The following is a 21,075-nucleotide window of genomic DNA, read 5'->3' on the forward strand; positions in this document are numbered from 1 at the left end:
TTGCAAGGTAGGACTAAACAAACGGTTTACTCCGCTGAATCGGTAATTTAAACCATATAACATATTAATGTGAAATTTAATCTGCGATAGTAAACTCATTTGTACAAACTTTTACAAGGCGTTTTACTACTGGAGCTGGGTACAGACGTAAGAGTATAAAGTCCAGGAAGTTAAAAATTCGAGCGAAACAGACTTCTTCAGAGGATGTTGACAAGAGGATTGAATTTCAGGTAGGGATGGGAAGGCAGTCCCATTTCAGTTTCTAATTCCAAGTAACATAAAAGGATTTAATAGGTTTGTTCCCCTCACTTGAGAAGACAGAAAATGGAAGTGCTATAAGGTACCAGCCACATAGGCGAGGTATAGGTACTACGTAGCATACACCTCATTGTTTTATTATCCATTGTTCCTACTGGACAGGGTGTGGTGTTAAATTCGCGCCAACCAACAAGTTAACGTAATATCCTAACTAAAACTTCAGCTTGATTTTTACATATGTAAAGCATTCCCAACATATTTTCCATCATCCTTCTCGTACCATATGGGTGTAGGCGGGAGGGGGAATGAGAGTTATATGACCTATTACTCGTTTTCCATGGTTACATAATAAGACTGATATCTTCCATCGTGGTTGTATATTGTTGGTGCTGATGTCAAAAAAATGGTTCAAATGGCTCTGAGCACTACGGGACTCAACATCTGTGGTCATAAGTCTCCTAGAACTTAGAACTAATTAAACCTAAGTAACCTAAGGACATCACACACATCCATGCCCGAGGCAGGATTCGAACCTGCGACTGTAGCAGCCGTGCGGTTCCTGACTGAGCGCCTAGAACCGCTAGACGACCGCGGCCGGCTGGTGCTGATGTCCACAAACCGTTTTCCACTGTTAGAGAATAAGCATAGATGATAAATTGATTTTACAAAATTAGTGAGCATTAGATAATGGACTGTTTGTGGGAAAGTGTTCTGGAAAGGAGTGGAATGGTGGTCTTAAAGGCCGCGAGACGTGACAATGGAACTGAAGAAAGTACAGTAGAAGTAACAGGAGCCCTGTCAGAGAAAGGAAAGGGAATGTTCTGTTAAACCTGGAAAGAAAGGCAAATCTCCCGACTACTTTTATTTTAAACTGAGAGAAGGTGGTCAAAGATTCGAAAGGCTGTGGACAATTTGCAGGTCTAATGTTATGTGGGTGTTGGGTATAGACGCAGTATGGCAGGATGGTTGCTAGTCAGATACGAAATGAGTGGCGTTAAGATCTCTGGAAGGGAACTCACAACTGCTAAGTATCAAAATGAGAGGAGGGGCAATAATTTGATACAAGACTCGAGAAGTGAGAGTAAAGTAAAATGAAAGGTGAGATAGTGACGGAATTCCAGCGACATAATTTTGGAAGTTTTTGACTATTTTCTGAGTATATTTTCTGAGTATATTTAAATTACAATACATTAACCTTTTTTTAAATAAAATTGGTAATCACAGAGTACATATATATCTATGTGAGCTATGGACCCATATTATCACACTAAATTGCAGTAGTTTTCGTTTCGTGAATTTTTATTAATTAATTCCACTTTTCATGGGAAGGTGATCCGTTTCGTGATTAGATCACCAGTTACAGATCTTACCAGTATTATGGCGGTACACCGTGGGACATTTCCAGCCAGAGATATGATTCGAGGTCACAAATGAGTTTCTTTCTGAAAGCACTGAGCGAAGAAATGGTCGCTGTAGCTGGGTGCTGGAGGATGCCAGAAGCGTCTAGACGCCATAACAACAGAGGTTGCTTGCCATTGCAAAATAAGCAGATAGTAGAACTTAAGGATTGCCTGGAGCCTTAGGAATGCTTTTTAGACAGATAAGAACCGTGGGGTGGAAAAAAGGAACAAGACATACCTTGATATCGTGGAACAACGACGTAGAGAGAAAGAAGGCAGCCAAGTCTGTTCTCAATCAGACTTTTAAAACCAAGTACTTGTTTTGTAAATAAAACCGCCTTTTCTTGCTGTAACGTTTCATGTGTCGCTACATCAGCAATTACATGGTGATGACTTTAGTCATAGAGTGCAATTCTGTCAATGGGCATTAACAGAGAATGCGTTGCTGTTCTACCTGTTTGCCGATGAAGCGGGTTTCACAAACCACGGGGCAGTGAATCTACGGTACATGCATTACTGGTCCGTGGACAATCCTCGCTGGCTCAGACAGGTAGAGCGACAGCGACCGTGGACTGTAAATGTATGGTGCAGAATCATTGGCGACCACCTCATTGGTCCTCACTTCATTGCAGGGGCCCAAACAGCTGCAACATACATCGCGTTTCTACAGAATGATCTGCCAATGTTGCTCGAAAATGTCCCACTGGAAACGCGTCGACGTATGTGGTGTCAGCATGATGGTGCACCTGCACATTCCGCAATTAACACTAGGCTGACCCCTGACAGGATGTTCGACGTGCGTTTCATAGGACGTGGAGGACGCATAAATTGGCCAGCTCTTCTCCTGATCTTACACCTCTGGACTTCTTTCTGTGGGGTACGTTAAAGGAGAATGTGTACCGTGATGTGCCTACAACCCCAGAGGATATGAAACAACGTATTGTGGCAGCCTGTGGCGAGATTACACCAGATGTATACTGCGGCGTGTACGACATTCATTACGCAGAGATTATAATTGTGTGCAGCAAATGATGGCCACCACAATGAACATCTATTGGCCTGACATGTCGGGACACACTCTATTCCACTCCGTAATTGAAAACGGAAACCACGTGTGTACGTGTACCTCACCCCTCATGGTAATGTACATGTTCGTCAGTGAAAAAGACGAAGTAAAAGGTGTTAGCATGGTGCGTAATGTGCTGTTCCAGTCTCTTCTATACCTAAGGTCCATCACCGTTCCCTTTGGATCCCTACGTAATTTGTTGCTCTCCGATACACACGATCGAACAGCAGAGGAGTGGTACTCAAGCGTCAACTTTAGGTTACAATATCTCCGGATGTAATTAACATTTTACCATGCAACAAACGGCACTGATTATGTACTTGTTTATATATTCAGATGTGCTAACAAAACTAACGGGGTCCCATTTAAAAAAAAAACGTAGGTTTCTGTTAAAAAACATCCTTCCGTGCATTTTTTTGTGGTTTGTATTAACCAATTACACTAGCCCCTCTCCTCACGTTCGGTCTGTGGAATCGATTCGTCAGTATTTGATGTGGTTTACGAAATATATCCAGTGGTAATGTTAGGTGACTCACCCTATATATATATATATATATATATATATATATATATATATATATAGAGAGAGAGAGAGAGAGAGAGAGAGAGAGAGAGTGAAAAGGTGTTGGGTGGTATTATTATTATGATAATAATCCTCTTTGGGAATGTTATTCTATTATTTTATCTATCAGTGTAACCAATGAATTGTTTGGCAAGTTTATTTGATCATTGAATAGGGTTTTTCTTTCTGCTTTGCTTAATGAAAATTACTTTGGTAGCTCGAGGAAGAGTGCACTTGTGTGTATGTACCTTTTCTGTCACTGGCCAGGACAAAAAATTCACGCCCTTGTCGAGAGAGAACTCAGAACTTCTGCCCCCACTTTTTGAGGGAGTTAATGTTATTAATTAATTAAGTCAAAATACAAAAGGGAAGAAATTTTTGTCACATAGTTCTCAATTTTGCATTGGTTGGCACTCAAAATTCGTACTGTAATTGACTGGAGAGCTTCCAACGCTGGAACATCCAGGACACTATCTGTAATAGTAAGCGGAGAACACTTCATCTGGTGCAGGCAGAGGGGACAATCTTCATTGTAGGCAGGAAGGCAAAGAGAACTCTTCGACTTCACGAGATCAGCAACCACCTTTGCCTCCACCTTGCAATCTTTGAACTCGGCACAAAACGGACGCAGATGCTCTGGCCAGACTCAAGAGTCCATAGCCAACATTTCAGTCATCCACTGTAGCAGAAATACGTGAGTATAGTGAGCATCTGAAATAACAGCACACAAGGTGACGAGGGGACCACGAATTTGCTTATTTTGAGATAGGTTTGGTTTAAGTGAATTCACACTGGCAGCTCTTATGACTTACTATGCGCTTAGGCCAGGTAACTGGCGCTTGCATATAATACTTGCATATAATATTCTGGGTCTTTGTTGTGATCTGGCCTTCAGTTCCATTCATTAGTTGCATTCACTACCATTAGCGTTTATGTGGGGACTTTTAGTCATTTTATTCGCACTCCCATTTCCACCCACTCGTGCCAAGGTCTTAACAAGTGCCTTTGTTTACGCCACTCAATCAATTCTGATTCTAAATTCAGTCCATCATTATTACCAAGTATTTTTATTTTTTAATAAATTAAACTTTAGTGTGACCTTTATTTTCTTTTGCTAGCTAGATGAAACCCTTTAACCCTCCGACTACAATCGGGATGTATGTATCCCACCATAGGTTGTCAGAGCCCAGCTGGAAATTGGTGCATATTATTACTATCAATCCCACAGGAAAGGGAAGCATTTTAATGGTTAGCGGAATTCTTATAATTACAGACTGCTTCTATATTGTCCCGTCCTCAAGCTTCATTGCTAACCCTCGTCTCTGTATTTTCATCGAAGTAGTTCGCATCTACGGATAGGCAACTCAAGTAGCAAGGAGCTGTATCGAAACATGCCTTCACATGACCGGTTTTAAGTAAGTAGGCTGTTTAGGTTTTTATGTTAGTAACGCCAAGTAGCGCTCTGTGTGAAAATCTCTGACTGTGCTGTGTGCAGTCTGTGGCTGGTTGGACGTATTGTTGGAATATTCTCTTGTGTGGTGTTGGGCAGTTGGATCTGAACAGCACGCAGCGTTGTGCAGTTGGAGGTGAGCCGCCAGCAGTGGTGGATGTGGAGAGACAGATGCCAGAGTTTTGAAAGGTTACTATAAGCGGACGATCTGGACGTGTGTCCACCAGGAAAAGGAAATTTGTACATATAGTTGTCATTAATTGCTAGATATATATGATGACTTTTGAACATTATTAAGGTAAATACATTGTTTGTTCTCTATCAAAATCTTTCATTTGCTAACTATGCCTGTCAGTAGGTAGTGCCTTCAGTAGTTAGAATCTTTCATTTAGCTGGCAGTATTGGCGCTCGCTGTATTGCAGTAGTTCGAGTAACGAAGATTTTTATGAAGTAAGCGATTCATGAAAGGTATAGGTTGTTGTGAGTCAGGGCCATTCTCTTGTAGGGGTTATTGAAAGTCAGATTGCGTTGCGCTAAAAATATTGTGTGTCAGTTTAGTGATGATCAGAATAAGTAAAGAGAGAAATGTCTGAGTACGTTCAGTTTTGCTCAGCTGTTTGTAAATCAAGTAACGTAGAAATTTACCAGCACAGGCATTCATAATTTTTCTGAGGGGACGTTTCATGTTTTTCTCCTGAAGTACAAATCTGCAGTTCGTAGCCTCTAGGAGGTGGCCAACCGGATGCCCGCAGACGGATCGGGCCCGCAATTGGTTTCAGTCTAGCCCGCGGAAGAAATCTATGGCAGGAAATGTGAGGCGCTGCAGAATTTTGCAACGGCACTTTCCAAGAAAAATATAATCTTCTTGTTAGAGAAGTTTTATTTGCTCAAATCACAGTAATTAGGTACCTGGGCTACTGGCTTCGACAAAATTTTATTCCCCTCTTCAGATCACCTGCCTCAGGAGGGACGTTCAGTAGGTAATGCAACACATCTCGGACAATTTCGTTATAGAAATGCGGAATTTTTTGTGGAAGATCGTGGAATATACCCACTTCAGCTCCTGTAGTTTCATAAAGTTCCGATGTATGGCGAGGCCACACACAGCCTTCCAAATGATATCTTTAACGTAGGTCCGTTCCAAGCAAGGGGCTGTCATAGAGTTTCTTTTGCGTTAAACCAGAATGCCTCACATGTTCACAGGCGCTAGTAGAATGTGTACGGAGACCTGGCAGTGAACAACAACACAATGAGTAGTTGGGTGAGGCTCCTGTTACGATCGCAACAAGTTTGCACAAACATGTCCGATCTCTCGCATGCCGAACGGCTCACACAGCTGTGACTCCTTCATTGTTGGAGCCTACGCACACTCTCATTCGAGGTGATGGACGGGTAACAATCAAACACCTTGCTGCTCAACTGGACACAGTCATGCACAAGCTCACTAAACTTCACTGGATTGCTCTTCCTCATCCACTCTACATCCCGTATCTCGTACCTTCCGACTGTCTTCTGTGTGACTCAATTAGGGATGCATTCTGAGAAAGCAGTGCTTGCAAGATGGGCAATTTATTGACTGCAGCAAGACGTTACCTCTGAAGTCGATTAGTAGAGTGGTAAAATGCGGGCATACAGGCCGGCGTAAGGCCATTGCATTCAACGGAGATTACGTTGAAAAATAGGGTTTTGTAGCCAGAAGAGAGGGGAACAATATGGCGTTTTGGAATCCTGACTAAAACCAACCTGATTTTAGAAAAAAAATTGTTGCGTAACTTATTGAACTCTTCTCGTACATCAAACATTGTACCGCTCTATGTAGTGCACAGTCAGCTAGTCAGGGACGTGTAGGAGCTGAACTCGCTGGAACCTACGCACCAGTGTAGCGTCATACGTGAGGTAATGAAAACATAATTTTAGTAAATACTAACGAAAGTTACTGTTAAAATATGTTTATTTGGTACATGTGCTGCCTATCACAAACCACCAAAAGTAAAGAAATAATATTCACGACGCGTAAATAAAATAAATATAGGCATCTAAAGGTATTGTGAACACAAAATGAATGTACTCTCCAAAACGTGTTTTGAGGTATAATTAGTTGGCGTGCGGTTTCAGGAAAGGGACGCTATTTATATGGATGCTTTACCCCATAGACATTAACGTCCCGAACGTTATAGTTTTGACTTCATGCGCCAAGAGCGCTGCTATCCTCTCACGTTAAGAGGCGGCGCGCGAGCTTAAGTAAGTGTGTGTGTCAAACCTGCGTGCCACTAAAGGTTTACCATGCTCTATGTACTGAGTCGTAGTTATCTCGTTAATTTCTTCAATTCCTGCTTTCTTTGCCATTAATTTCATTTGCCCGTTCCCTTTCAACCGTTCATCCTGCATCTTATCCTTGTTTCTTAAAGTATTATAAATTTGTTTTTTACCGCATTTGAAACATAATATTATTTCTTGTACAAAGACTTTGTCTTCCTCATACACTTCGATTACCTTAATCTTTTCGTTGAGTGTTAGTAACACTCACTTTTTTGTTCAACATCATTGTCAGTTAAAGTGCTATTATTTAACTGAAACTGGAAGAAAATTAGTAGGTAGTGCATTTCTTTTGAATACTTGACTTTACCGGAAAAAACATTGGTTAATGGAGCAACACCCCCTTACTGCGCAGTTTGCAGCACAGTGTTCGTAGATGCGCAACAATTTCCAGGGTGCTCCCGGAAAACGAGAAGCGCCGGCTAACAGCGCGGACACGAACGAACCATTTCCTTTGATGTTCTGACATTGCGCGTAACTTATTCGTTGTTGCCCAGAGCGGCAACAACGAACAAGTTGCAAGGCCGCGCTGCACCGAAACTCATTTCCTGTTTTTGCGTCGCTCAGCAGTAGTGCCAGGGCTGTATAGTCTCTGCATTTAAAGTTGCGGCCTTGTAGGGTTGTAAACAACTAAGGTGTTCTGTGTAATACAGTTGTACTGGTAAGCTCTTGTCCGCATTATACAGGGTGGTCCATTGATCGTGACCGGGCCAAATATCTCACGAAATAAGCGTCAAACGAAAAAACTACAAAGAACGAAACTTGTCCAGTTTGAAGGGGGAAACCAGATGGCGCTATGGTTGGCCCGCTAGATGGCGCTGCCATCGGTCAAACGGATATCAACTGCTTTTTTTAAAGCAGGAACATGAATTTTTATTACATATTCGTGTAGCCCGTAAAGGTATATGAATGTTTAGTTGGACCACATTTTTCGCTTTTGATAGATGGCGCTGTAATAGTCATAAACATATTGCTCATAGTTTTAGACGGACAGTTGGTAACAGGTAGGTTTTTTAAATTAAAATACAGAATGTATGTACGTTTGAACATTTTATTTCGGTTGTTCCAACGTGATACATGTGCCGTTATGAATATTTCTCAGAACGCATGCTGTAACAGCGTGATTACCTGTAGATACCACATTAATGCAATAAATGCTCAGAATTATGTCCGTTAATTTCAGTACATTTGGCAATACGTGTAACGACATTCCGCTCAACAGCGAGTAGTTCACATTCCGTAATGTTCCGCACATGCATTGACAATGCGCTGACGCATGTTGTCAGGCGTTGTCGGTGGATCACGATAACAAATATCCTTCAACTTTCCCCACAGAAAGAAATCCGGGGACGTCAGATCCGGTGAAAGTGCGGGCCATGGTATGGTGCTTCGACGACCAATCCACCTGCCATGAAATATGCTATTCAGTACCGCTTCAACTGCACGCGAGCTATGTGCCGGACATCCACCATGTTGAAAGTACGTCGCCATTCTGTCATGCAGTGAAACATCTTGTAGTAACATCGGTAGAACATTACGTAGGAAATCAGCACACATCGCACGATTTAGACTGCCATCGTCCGCAGCTCGTGGTCGTGCGGTAGCTTTCTCGCTTCCCACGCCCGGGTTCCCGGGTTCGATTCCCGGCGGGGTCAGGGATTTTCTCTGCCTCGTGATGACTGGGTGTTGTGTGCTGTCCTTAGGTTAGTTAGGTTTAAGTAGTTCTATGTTCTAGGGGACTGATGACCATAGCTGTTAAGTCCCATAGTGCTCAGAGCCATTTGAACCATTAGACTGCCATCGATAAAACGGGGGCAATTATCCTTCCTCCCATAATGCCGCACCATATATTAACCCGCCAAGGTCGCTGATGTTCCACTTGTCGCAGCCATCGTGGATTTTCCGTTGCCCAATAGTGCATATTACATCGGTTTACATTACCGCTGTTGGTGAATGACGCTTCGTCGCTAAATAGAACGCGTGCAAAAGATCTGTCATCGTCCCATAATTTCTCTTGTGCCAGGTGGCAGAACTGTACCCGACGTTCAAAGCCGTCGCCATGCAATTTCTGGTGCATAGAAATATGGTACGGGTGCAATCGATGTTGATGTAGCATTCTTAACACCGACGTTTTTGAGGTTCCTGATTCTCGCGCAATTTGTCTGCTACTGATGTGCGAATTAGCCGCGACAGCAGCTAAAAATACCTACTTGGGCATCATCATTTGTTGCAGGTCGTGGTTGACGTTTCTCATCTGGCTGAACACTTCCTGTTTCCTTAAATAACGTAATTATCCGGCAAACGGTCCGGACACTTGGATGATGTCCAGGATACGGAGCAGCATACATAGCACACGCCCGTTGGGCATTTTGATCACAATAGCCATACATCAACACGATATCTACCGTTTCCGAAATTGGTAAACGTTCCATTTTAACACGGGTAATGTATCACGAAGCAAATACCGACCGCACTGGCGGAATGTTACGTGATTCCACGTACTTATACGTTTGTGACTATTACAGCGCCATCTATCACAAAGCGAAAAAAGTAGTCCATGTAAAACATTCATATTTCTTTACGTGCTACACGAATGTTGATGTTGTGGTCTTCAGTCTTGTGACTGGTTTGATGCAGCTCTCAATGCTACTCTACCCTGTGCAGGCTTCTTCATCTCCCAGTACCTACTGCAGCCTACATCCTTCTGAATCTGCTTAGTGTATTCATCTCTTGGTCTCCCTCTACGATTTTTACCCTCCACGCTACTCTCCAGTACTAAATTGGTGATCCTTTGATGCCTCAGAACATGTCCTACCATCCGATCCCTTCTTTTGGTCAAGTTGTGCCACATACTTCTCTTTTCTCCAATTCTATTAAATACCACCTCATTAGTTATATGATCTACCCATGTAATCTTCAACATTCTTCTGAAGCACCACATTTTGAAAGCTTCTGTTCTCCTCTTGTCTAAACTATTTATCGTCCATGTTTCACTTCCATACGTGGCTACACCCATACAAATACTTTCGGAAACGACTTCCTGACACTTAAATCAATACTCGATGTTAACAAATTTTTCTTCTTCAGAAACGCTTTCCTTGCCATTGCCAGTCTACGTTTTATATCCTCTCTACTTCGACCATCATCAGTTATTTTGCTCCCCAAATAGCAAAACTGCTTTACTACTTAAAGTGTCTCATTTTCTAATCTAATTCCCTCAGCATCACCCGACTTAATTCGACTACATTCCATTACCCTTGTTTTGCTTTTGTCGACGTTCATCTTATAGCCTCCTTTCAAGTCACTGTCCATTCCGTTCAACTGCTCTTCCAAGCCCTTTGCTGTCTCTGACAAAATTACAATGCCATCGGCGAACCTCAAAGTTTTTATTTCTTCTCCATGGATTTCAATACCTACTCCGAACTTTTCTTTTGATTCCTTTACTGCTTGCTCAATTTACAGATTGAATAGCATTGGGGAGAGGCTACAACCCTGTCTCACTCCCTTCCCAACCACTGCTTCCTTTTCATGTCCTTCGACTCTTATAACTACCATCTGCTTTCTGTAAAAATTGTAAATAGCGTTTCGTTCCCTGTATTTTACCCCTGCCACCTTCAGAATTTGAAAGAGAGTATTCTAATCAACATTATCAAAAGCTTTCTCTAAGTCTAAAAATGCTAGAAACGTAGTTTTGCCTTTCCTTAATCTTCCTTCTAAGATAAGTCGTAGAGTCAGTATTGCCTTACGTGTTCCAACATTTCTACGGAATCCAAACTGATCTTCCCCGAGGTCGGCTTCTACCACTTTTTCCATTCGTCTGTAAGGAATTCGGGTTAGTATTTTGCAGCTGTGACTTATTAAACTGATAGTTCGGTAATTTTCACATCTGTCAACACCTGCTTTCTTTGGGATTGGAATTATTATATTCTTCTTGAAGTCTGCAGTACACGAATATGTTATGAAAATGGGGTTTCGTTTTTTAAAAAACACAGTTGGTATCCGTTTGACCTATGGCAGCGCCATTTAGCGGTCCAACCACAGCGCCATCTGGTTTCCCCCTTCAAGCTAGACGAGTTTCGTTCTTTGTAGTTTTTTGGTTTGATGCTTATTTCGTGAGATATTTTGGCCCGGTCACGATCAATGGACCACCCTGTACCATGAATTATTAACTACACTCCTGGAAATGGAAAAAAGAACACATTGACACCGGTGTGTCAGACCCACCATACTTGCTCCGGACACTGCGAGAGGGCTGTACAAGCAATGATCACACGCACGGCACAGCGGACACACCAGGAACCGCGTGATATATTTTGTACTTAGTGCGTGTGCACAACATTTACTTTATGTACTACATCTAATTATTCTTGCCATTCTGTTTATTTGTTCTGCATATGCTAAAGAATTTTTTCAGTGCATGTGCACTTTATTATCTGTCAAATAATTTGTATATACTTTTCTGATTTGCTACTATGTTTTGTACTCACATTTTGTCTTTGTCTGATATATTTTGTACTTAGTGCGTGTGCACAACATTTAAATATTCTGTAAGTTGTAGAATTTTGTTAATTAAAGAAAAATTTTGCCGCGCTTGGCAAGTCCAAATGACTCACCATCGCTGCCAAATTTTTGCCCCCCCAGTGGAGGGTTATGAAACACGTATGTAACGCAGCAGCGATGGCGAGGCATTGTAGCATCTGTGACCAGAGAGTATGCGCTTGACCGCGCGAGTGTTGCGAGCGGTTCTCAGTCAGTTGTCGTAGTTCAGTCTGTTAGTAGCTGTAGGCCAGTGCAGTACAGTAGTCGTTGCGAGTCTGTAGCTCTGTCTAGTTGAGAGCAGTACTCAGTCTGTAGTCGTCATGCAGAGCGGTCGGTCAGTAGTAGCAGCCCAGTGCGGTTGTGTGATGTAGGCGGTCGGCAACACTGGTCAAGATGAGGAATAAGGTATACTATTAATTAATATAATCATTAGATAATAAAAATTTTATTTATTGTAATTATTCTCCAACATGTCTCTCAATAATAATTTTTTATTTCAAAAGCATTTTCTCAAAAATTTAATTTTTTATTGAACTCAAGATTTCGTTGCACTTCCCATTTCATTCCACTTCTTTTGAAGAAAAATTCCACTAAAATCACAAAAAAAGAGAATAGTATTATTTGCAATGCAGTTCCTCCAAGCGGTGCGCTACAACAAGAGCAGATATGTGACATCCATTTAGTCTGAGGTAAGACTTTAATTCTGATTGTTTTACACAGGGCCAAAGACCAATATTTCGGTCTAGTTGAATTTTCTTGTCACTGAATGGACTTTAATTTTTTGAAGGATTTATATTTGAGTCAGATTGCGTATTTCACATTTTTGTTGCCATTGTCAGTACATTTCATTGTGGGCAGGTTACGCATAGAGCCATGTCCATCAGCATTTCTAATTAGTATCGTCTTTTCTTTAAAAATTTTGTGGGGAGGTTATACTTGGCTCCCATTTCTATTAAGTATTGTCTTTTCTTTCTTTAAAAAATTTCGGTGGGGAGGTTACACTTTGTATAATTACAGGTAATTAATCATTTGTCGTTAATTAATCATTTGTCTAATTACAGTTAATTAATCATTTGTCGTTAATTAATTATTTGTCTAATTACAGTTAATTAATTAATCATTTGTCATTTCAATATACTAAGAATTATTAGCCTTAATTAATTACAAAGCATTATTAAACAGTACCATAGTTAATTAATTATGTCATTCCAATCTATTAAGAATCATTAGTCTTTTCCTAATTACAAAGCATTATGAAACAGTCACATTCATTTCCAACAACAAAGTATCAACATTGGAAACAAGAGCTAATCAATGGCATAATTAATAACAATTTGTGGAGTGACATTAATTATTGGCACTCAGTGGCCAGCAAGTATTGAATAAAATCATCATTCAGTATTATTCAGATTATTACGAAGTCATTATTAAAAATCAGTTAATTACAGTCATAGCATTAATAATCATGGGCATTACAAGTACTCATTACAATAAACAGTGTTCCTCATTCAGTAGTATTCAGATCATTACAAAGGCATTATTAAAATCAGTTAATTACAGTCAAATCATTAGTAATCACAAGCATTATAAGTGGTAACATTACAATAAACAGTGTTCCTCCTTCAGTAGTATTCAGACCATTACAAAGTCATTATTAAAATCAGTTAATTACAGGCAAATCATTAATAATCACAGGCATTATACATAGTATCATTATAATAGACAGTGGCAGTTATTAGCTAGTGACAAAGCATTATTTTGAATATAGTCTCATTAAGAGGTCATTACTCAAGTGACATGCTATTCAGAGTTGATCAGTATTATTCAGAATTTTCTCAAACTGGTATCACTATTTGGGACTGTTAATACATTTTATATTTTTTTTTTTTTGTTAGCAATGCATTGCGTTGGGATCGATAATTAATTGCTGAAACATAACACTATTTGCTTTTGACCTATTGCAGCAAATGAGGATAGGTAACGTCATTCGTCATGAGTCAGCTGTAGCAAGATTATGTAACAAGGCAGTACATGTGATCACATTTAGAAGTGATAAACACAAATAGGTAAAATATAAAAATGCAAGTACTAGAACAGGTATAATAAGTAACAGGTTTAGTAAGTGTCATGAAAAACTTCTCCTGGAAAAAATACAAAAACGGATTATTGACCTGAAAGAAGAAACGCACACTATGCTGAAAAGTAGTGAACTTCGAATTAACAAGTAGTGAAATGTGTATAAAATGTGTTCCATAGCTGTCCTTTCCAAAACTTTCCGTCATCCTACTATGCAATGTAACACCTGCTGTCAAAGCAAACTGCAACAAATACTTAAATAACTACGTAGCATAAATACATTACTTCAATATTATCCTCATCTGTAAAGAAAAAAAAACTTCATTATCCATATCATCATAACTTCACCATTATCATCACCTGTAAAGAAAAACTTCATTATTCATAATACCATTTCCTTCATCATTATTCATCAGTATTCACTATCATCTGCAAAAAATCACTTCATTACTCATTACATAACTATTCCTTATCTCTAGCATATTTCATCACTAAAACTAAGATGTGTAGTTCAGTCTGACAGCCTGCATCAATCACCTTGTATTCTGAAAGAAAAAATTAGTTAAGACTGCTATTCTTCGATGAGTATAGTATATTCTTGTTAATGTTTGTTAATCCTGATCCATTTACTCTTCCTCATAAAGTTATTGCATCTCCTTTCGTTTATTCCGTAGGTGAAATTCCATTTATGTTAAATTTATTTCTTAGAATCATCATTCCTTTCTGAAATTGATGAACAAAGATTAATGTCCTGCATTTAAATCATATACCCACTAGATAATGACTGGTTTATGGTAACATAATTAACCCTACAGCATAACATGACAGAAAACGTAATATGTCAAAAACATTGACAGTGTTCAAAAACAAAGATATACACAGAATAATACAATGCAGCAGCAAAAAAAAAAAAAAAAATGTGAAACAGTCACGATGTTGAGATGTCATAAGGCAAAAAAAAATGTCAAAGTCGACTGGTGTGTGTTATATCTTAACTATTTCATAGTCCATACAAACAAAACTGGAGTACAATCATATACACAAAAAAATGGAAAATGTGCACGGTCTGATGTGTAACGACAAGAAAAGCGACCTGCTAACCTTACCTTGCCGGGCACTTGCCAAGAAAAAATACGATAATCATCAATAAGTAGTCACATAAATATAACTGCTGAAATAGTCGTAAATGTGTAAATTCATCTGGAAAAATATGTACGGTCTGATGTGTAACGACAAGAAAAGCGACCTGCTAACCTTACCTTGCCGGGCACTTGCCAAGAAAAAATACGATAATCATCAATAATTAGTCACGTGAAATAATTGCATTAGTAAATGGCATCATAGTGTGTTGAATCATACAGTGGTTTCACTCAATAAACGGTTTAATGTTTGATATATGGTGATTGCCTTTCGATTTTCTGGTTCTCAAAGTTCCGACGTGTACAACATTGGGGTGAGGGATGCTGCGAATCCGATATGGACCTGCGTATAGAAGTTCAAATTTACTGCACTTACCTTTTAATTTGCTGGATAAATAGTGTGTACGCACTAATATTTTCTGTCCAACGTGAAAGTCTCGGCGTTTACAAACCTGTTTTTGCTGTCTTCTCCGGCGCTCTGCGGCACGTTTGATGTTGTTCAGCGCAATGTCAATTATTTCGTGGTGTCGTAGGCGACGACTTTTGGGAAATTCTATTAATTCTTTAATTTTGTTCGGTGGTTCAACGTTTTTCAGTATAACAGTCGGAGATAGCATAGTGGATTCATTTGGAATGGAATTAATTACATCTTGGAATGAGAGTGTGTGTGTATCCCAATCAATATGTCTTTTGTGGCAGTATATTCGGCACAGCTTACCAATTTCTTTCATTAATCTTTCACAAGGGTTCGAAGAAGCGTGGTACTTGGATATATAGATCGGAGAAATGTTTCTGGCTCGTAACATGCGTGTCCATACACTACTACGAAATTGTGATCCATTGTCGGAAATTACTTTCATTACATGCCCTACATGAGATAGAAAATGTTTTACAAATGCTTTCGAAACAGTTTTAGCAGTAGCTTTGCGTAATGGAGTGAAAGTAACAAATTTTGAAGTGAGCTCAACAGCGACAAAGATGTAGCAAAAACCTCTGTTAGTTCTCGGAATCGGACCAAAAATATCTACAGCGGCCATGTGTCTTAATTTAACAGGTATAATGGGATATAAAGGAGGAATATGTGAAGTGGTGTCTGATTTAGCTTTCTGGCAAATTTTACAAGACGCTAAAACTCGTCGTATACGTTTTTCCATGTTAGTAAAATAACAGTTCTGTCTCAGTATAAGAAAACATTTTCTTGCTCCGTAATGTGCGTAACTTAAATGAGTGTACCAAATTAGTTTGTTGACCAGTTCGTCAGGTATGCATAATAACCAATTGTTGCTATCAGGATGAGAGCGGCGAAACAGAATGTCATTGCGTACAGTGTAGTGGTTTCTAATCGTAACATTATTCTTATCTAGCCAAAGGTGTTTAATTTCTTTCCACACATTGTCTTTATTTTGCTCCTTTGCTATGTCCTGTAATGACGATGAAATAAAGTTTTCAAATGCAACTTGCTGAATGTACATGACACTGAAATTTGTTTTGCAGAAGTTGGTTGCTACGTCTTGCTGATTGTTGCCGAGAGAACGCGATAGTGCGTCTGCTATAACATTTTGTGTACCGGGAATGTGAACAATCGTAAAATTAAATTCTTGTAAATAAAGTTTCCATCTGCTTAATCTGTCATGAGTAAATTTAGCTGAAAGTAAAAATTGTATAGCTCTATGGTCTGTGTAAACGGTGGTATGTCTGCCATAAAGAAAGTGCCTAAATCTCATAAAAGCCCATACAACACATAATGTTTCAAGTTCTGTAACGGAGTAATTTCGTTCAGCAGGTGACAAAATGCGACTTGCAAATGCGATGTTTTTAATTACTGTAGAACCATCTTCTTCAATTTCCTGGAAAATATGTACGCCTAAAGCGGTATTGGAACTGTCGGTGGCAATGGAAAAATTTCTAGTAAGATCTGGGTGCGATAAAAGTGGTGCATTCAACAAAGCATGTTTCAAATAACATTCTCGTGAGCAAAATTCTGCGTGTCAAAAGTAATGTTTGCGTTAGTGTAATATGCAATCTGTGCTGTATCTGGTTAAAATTTATCGTACGTGTTATTCTTTACGGGAGAATGTTGTGGCATATCCATTATATGAACTGTTCTGTTATTTCTTACTGACGTGTTACGCTATAGATGACACCTATTGTCTGTTTCATTCATGATTATCCGTTGTTGCTGATGTTGTTGCTGCTCATAAAATCGACTGTTATTAAATGTACGCTGAAAATTGTGCTCATCATTTTTTTTTTACGCCTGTCATGATAGTAATTTCTATACGGCGCATTGTGATACGAGTTGAAATAGTGTGTTATCTGTACGTAGTTATTTCTTTGCTGCCATGCGTTACTATTTGTTGGAGCTGGGACTATACATGCACGCGGCGAAACATTAAAGTTTGGTTGACCTTGTAGACTGCATTGTTGGTTACGTATGCTAAGCGGCTGACTTTCATGCTGTTGTGGTGAAAAGGTCTATTGTTACCAAAAAATGTGGTTCCTGTTACTGATAATTTTACACATACTGATGATTACGATTTTATCTGTTATTAAAATTACGGCGGTAGTTGTCATTACGGGAGTGCCTACTGAAAATTGTCACATTCGGTAAAATATTTGTCATATCCGGTTTTCATTACATGTTTCTTAATACTAGGTAGAGCAATAGTTAAAAAGCAGTTTCGATAGATATAAAGGATAGTAGAAGAAAAGGCAGCAGTGCAGAAAACTAAAGATGAAACAGCACTACTACAGCTCGGGGCCCTATGCTCGCTACGGCACATATTCATTAAAGCGTAATGAATCCCCTGAGGTCATTTACGCACTGCAAATAAATTTTAGCTTTTGCGTTGCAGGCAATGGCGGTAAAATTCCAAAAGTAAATCGCTGTATTCTTGCTAATTCCAGTTTCTGCCTTATAGGCAATGCTGATGAAAATGCAAAAATAAATTGTCGCATCTGGTTCAAAGCTAGTTTCTGCATTACACGCAATAGCGGTGAATGTACAAAGATAAATTGTCGTATACAGCTCAAAGCGTGTACCTGTACGCTGTCATTATTAAATTCCTTACATTTTCTTACAAATGCAAATTGCTCGAAATCTACGTTCTCGTCACTGAATTTGATAACACGCTCAGGCTTGGGTGTGAATCCGCTCGTCTGTGTCATTTCGTACTTTAAGTTGTGTAGCTTTTCAGATTTTAATTCGCGTGGCTTTTCGGATTTTAAGTCGCGTAGTTGCTGTAAATTGCTCACATTATACACGCTGCGTGACTCTGATAAATACTCGCAACGTGGCGAATTCTGTGACGTATTGGTGACTGAAATAATTGTTAATTCTGTTACTTTAATACTTTCGTCAATCTGGTTGTCGTGTCGTGCAAATTTCTCGTCATCTTCCGTATTCGGAGTGTGTGAAACTTCCACTGACTCTAAATTAATTTCGTCGCGAATCTGTACTGCGTTTTTAGGGCATTGTTCAGTGATTGCATTAATTTCGTGTATCTGTGTTTCGTTTGCTGAACATTGTTCGGTGACTGCAATAATCTCGTCTTTATGTGATTCTGTTGTGCCTACACGTGTACTACTTAATTCTTGTGCAACAGTGCCAACTTCTTCATTACTGTTATTAGCACAAGTCTTAGTATCTACACGTAATTGTACTTTATTGTCCCGACACTGCACGGTAATAGCTGTATTCTGTTCACTAACTTGTCTGCTCCGTTCGTTAAGGTTGACTTGTTTTTCGTTCGTCAGTTTGAAACTTTCCTTAATTGTTTCGCTAAGTTGTTTGTAATAGTTGTCAATTTTCTCACTTTGCTGTTGTAGCAATCTTGTCACAATTCGTACCAAGTCAGAGTTAACGTATATTGGTGGTGGATCTGGAATTGTCTCGCTTTCCGTGACCATTTGGGCATTCTGTAATTTACAAAAAGGATTATCAGTCGGCCCTACACTGTCACTCACTATTTCAGAATTAAATAAACCCGTCGTACTTTGTGTATCCTGTTCATTTTCATTAGACAAATTTGTCTGTTCGTTACTTGAGTTTTCCAAATCGGGTGTGCTAATCCGGGCAGCGCTCATTACAATAGAGCGTTCCGCGTCATCAATTGTCGTCAAATTAACAGATGAGACAATTGAGTTCGTTTGTTCATTATCAAGGTAAAAGTCATCACTAGTGGTTGGAATGCACTGATTGTTAGTGAACGCAGGATTGTCATCATTACACTGCGTGTCACAATTACTATCGGTCACGCTGTTTAAGTCGGTAATTTCATTCAAAATACCTCGCGATACACTATTCACAGTCTTTCGCGGCATTTTAACAATAGTCACAATATTCACAAAACAATAAGCACAAATGCAAAAGCAACACACATACAATAGAGCAACGAATTGCCGTTGACCTGTAGAAAAAAAAATTACAAGTTAATAAAAGCGTTGCGCCAAATCCTAATTATATCTAAGCAAACAAGAGCAGATATTTGACTGTTGTTCAAAAGACTCTCAACGAAATACGATCCTGGCAGGGTCGCCAAGTGTAACCTCCCCACCGAAATTTTTTAAAGAAAGAAAAGACAATACTTAATAGAAATGGGAGCCAAGTATAACCTCCCCACAAAATTTTTAAAGAAAAGACGATACTAATTAGAAATGCTGATGGACATGGCTCTATGCGTAACCTGCCCACAATGAAATGTACTGACAATGGCAACAAAAATGTGAAATACGCAATCTGACTCAAATATAAATCCTTCAAAAAATTAAAGTCCATTCAGTGACAAGAAAATTCAACTAGACCGAAATATGGCGACACCCAGTCCAGGATCGTATTTCGTTGAGAGTCTTTTGAACAACAGTCAAATATCTGCTCTTGTTTGCTTAGATATAATTAGGATTTGGCGCAACGCTTTTATTAACTTGTAATTTTTTTTTCTACAGGTCAACGGCAATTCGTTGCTCTATTGTATGTGTGTTGCTTTTGCATTTGTGCTTATTGTTTTGTGAATATTGTGACTATTGTTAAAATGCCGCGAAAGACTGTGAATAGTGTATCGCGAGGTATTTTGAATGAAATTACCGACTTAAACAGCGTGACCGATAGTAATTGTGACACGCAGTGTAATGATGACAATCCTGCGTTCACTAACAATCAGTGCATTCCAACCACTAGTGATGACTTTTACCTTGATAATGAACAAACGAACTCAATTGTCTCATCTGTTAATTTGACGACAATTGATGACGCGGAACGCTCTATTGTAATGAGCGCTGCCCGGATTAGCACACCCGATTTGGAAAACTCAAGTAACGAACAGACAAATTTGTCTAATGAAAATGAACAGGATACACAAAGTACGACGGGTTTATTTAATTCTGAAATAGTGAGTGACAGTGTAGGGCCGACTGATAATCCTTTTTGTAAATTACAGAATGACCAAATGGTCACGGAAAGCGAGACAATTCCAGATCCACCACCAATATACGTTAACTCTGACTTGGTACGAATTGTGACAAGATTGCTACAACAGCAAAGTGAGAAAATTGACAACTATTACAAACAACTTAGCGAAACAATTAAGGAAAGTTTCAAACTGACGAACGAAAAACAAGTCAACCTTAACGAACGGAGCAGACAAGTTAGTGAACGGAATACAGCTATTACCGTGCAGTGTCGGGACAATAAAGTACAATTACGTGTAGATACTAAGACTTGTGCTAATAACAGTAATGAAGAAGTTGGCACTGTTGCACAAGAATTAAGTAGTACACGTGTAGGCACAACAGAATCACATAAAGACGAGATTATTGCAGTCACCGAACAATGTTCAGCAAACGAAACACAGATACACGAAATTAATGCAATCACTGAACAATGCCCTAAAAACGCAGTACAGATTCGCGACGAAATTAATTTAGAGTCAGTGGAAGTTTCACACACTCCGAATACGGAACATGACGAGAAATTTGCACGACACGACAACCAGATTGACGAAAGTATTAAAGTAACAGAATTAACAATTATTTCAGTCACCAATACGTCACAGAATTCGCCACGTTGCGAGTATTTATCAGAGTCACGCAGCGTGTATAATGTGAGCAATTTACAGCAACTACGCGACTTAAAATCCGAAAAGCCACGCGAATTAAAATCTGAAAAGCTACACAACTTAAAGTACGAAATGACACAGACGAGCGGATTCACACCCAAGCCTGAGCGTGTTATCAAATTCAGTGACGAGAACGTAGATTTCGAGCAATTTGCA

Source organism: Schistocerca piceifrons, chromosome 6, assembly GCF_021461385.2.
Source record: "Schistocerca piceifrons isolate TAMUIC-IGC-003096 chromosome 6, iqSchPice1.1, whole genome shotgun sequence".
In the NCBI taxonomy this organism is placed as follows: domain Eukaryota; kingdom Metazoa; phylum Arthropoda; class Insecta; order Orthoptera; family Acrididae; genus Schistocerca; species Schistocerca piceifrons.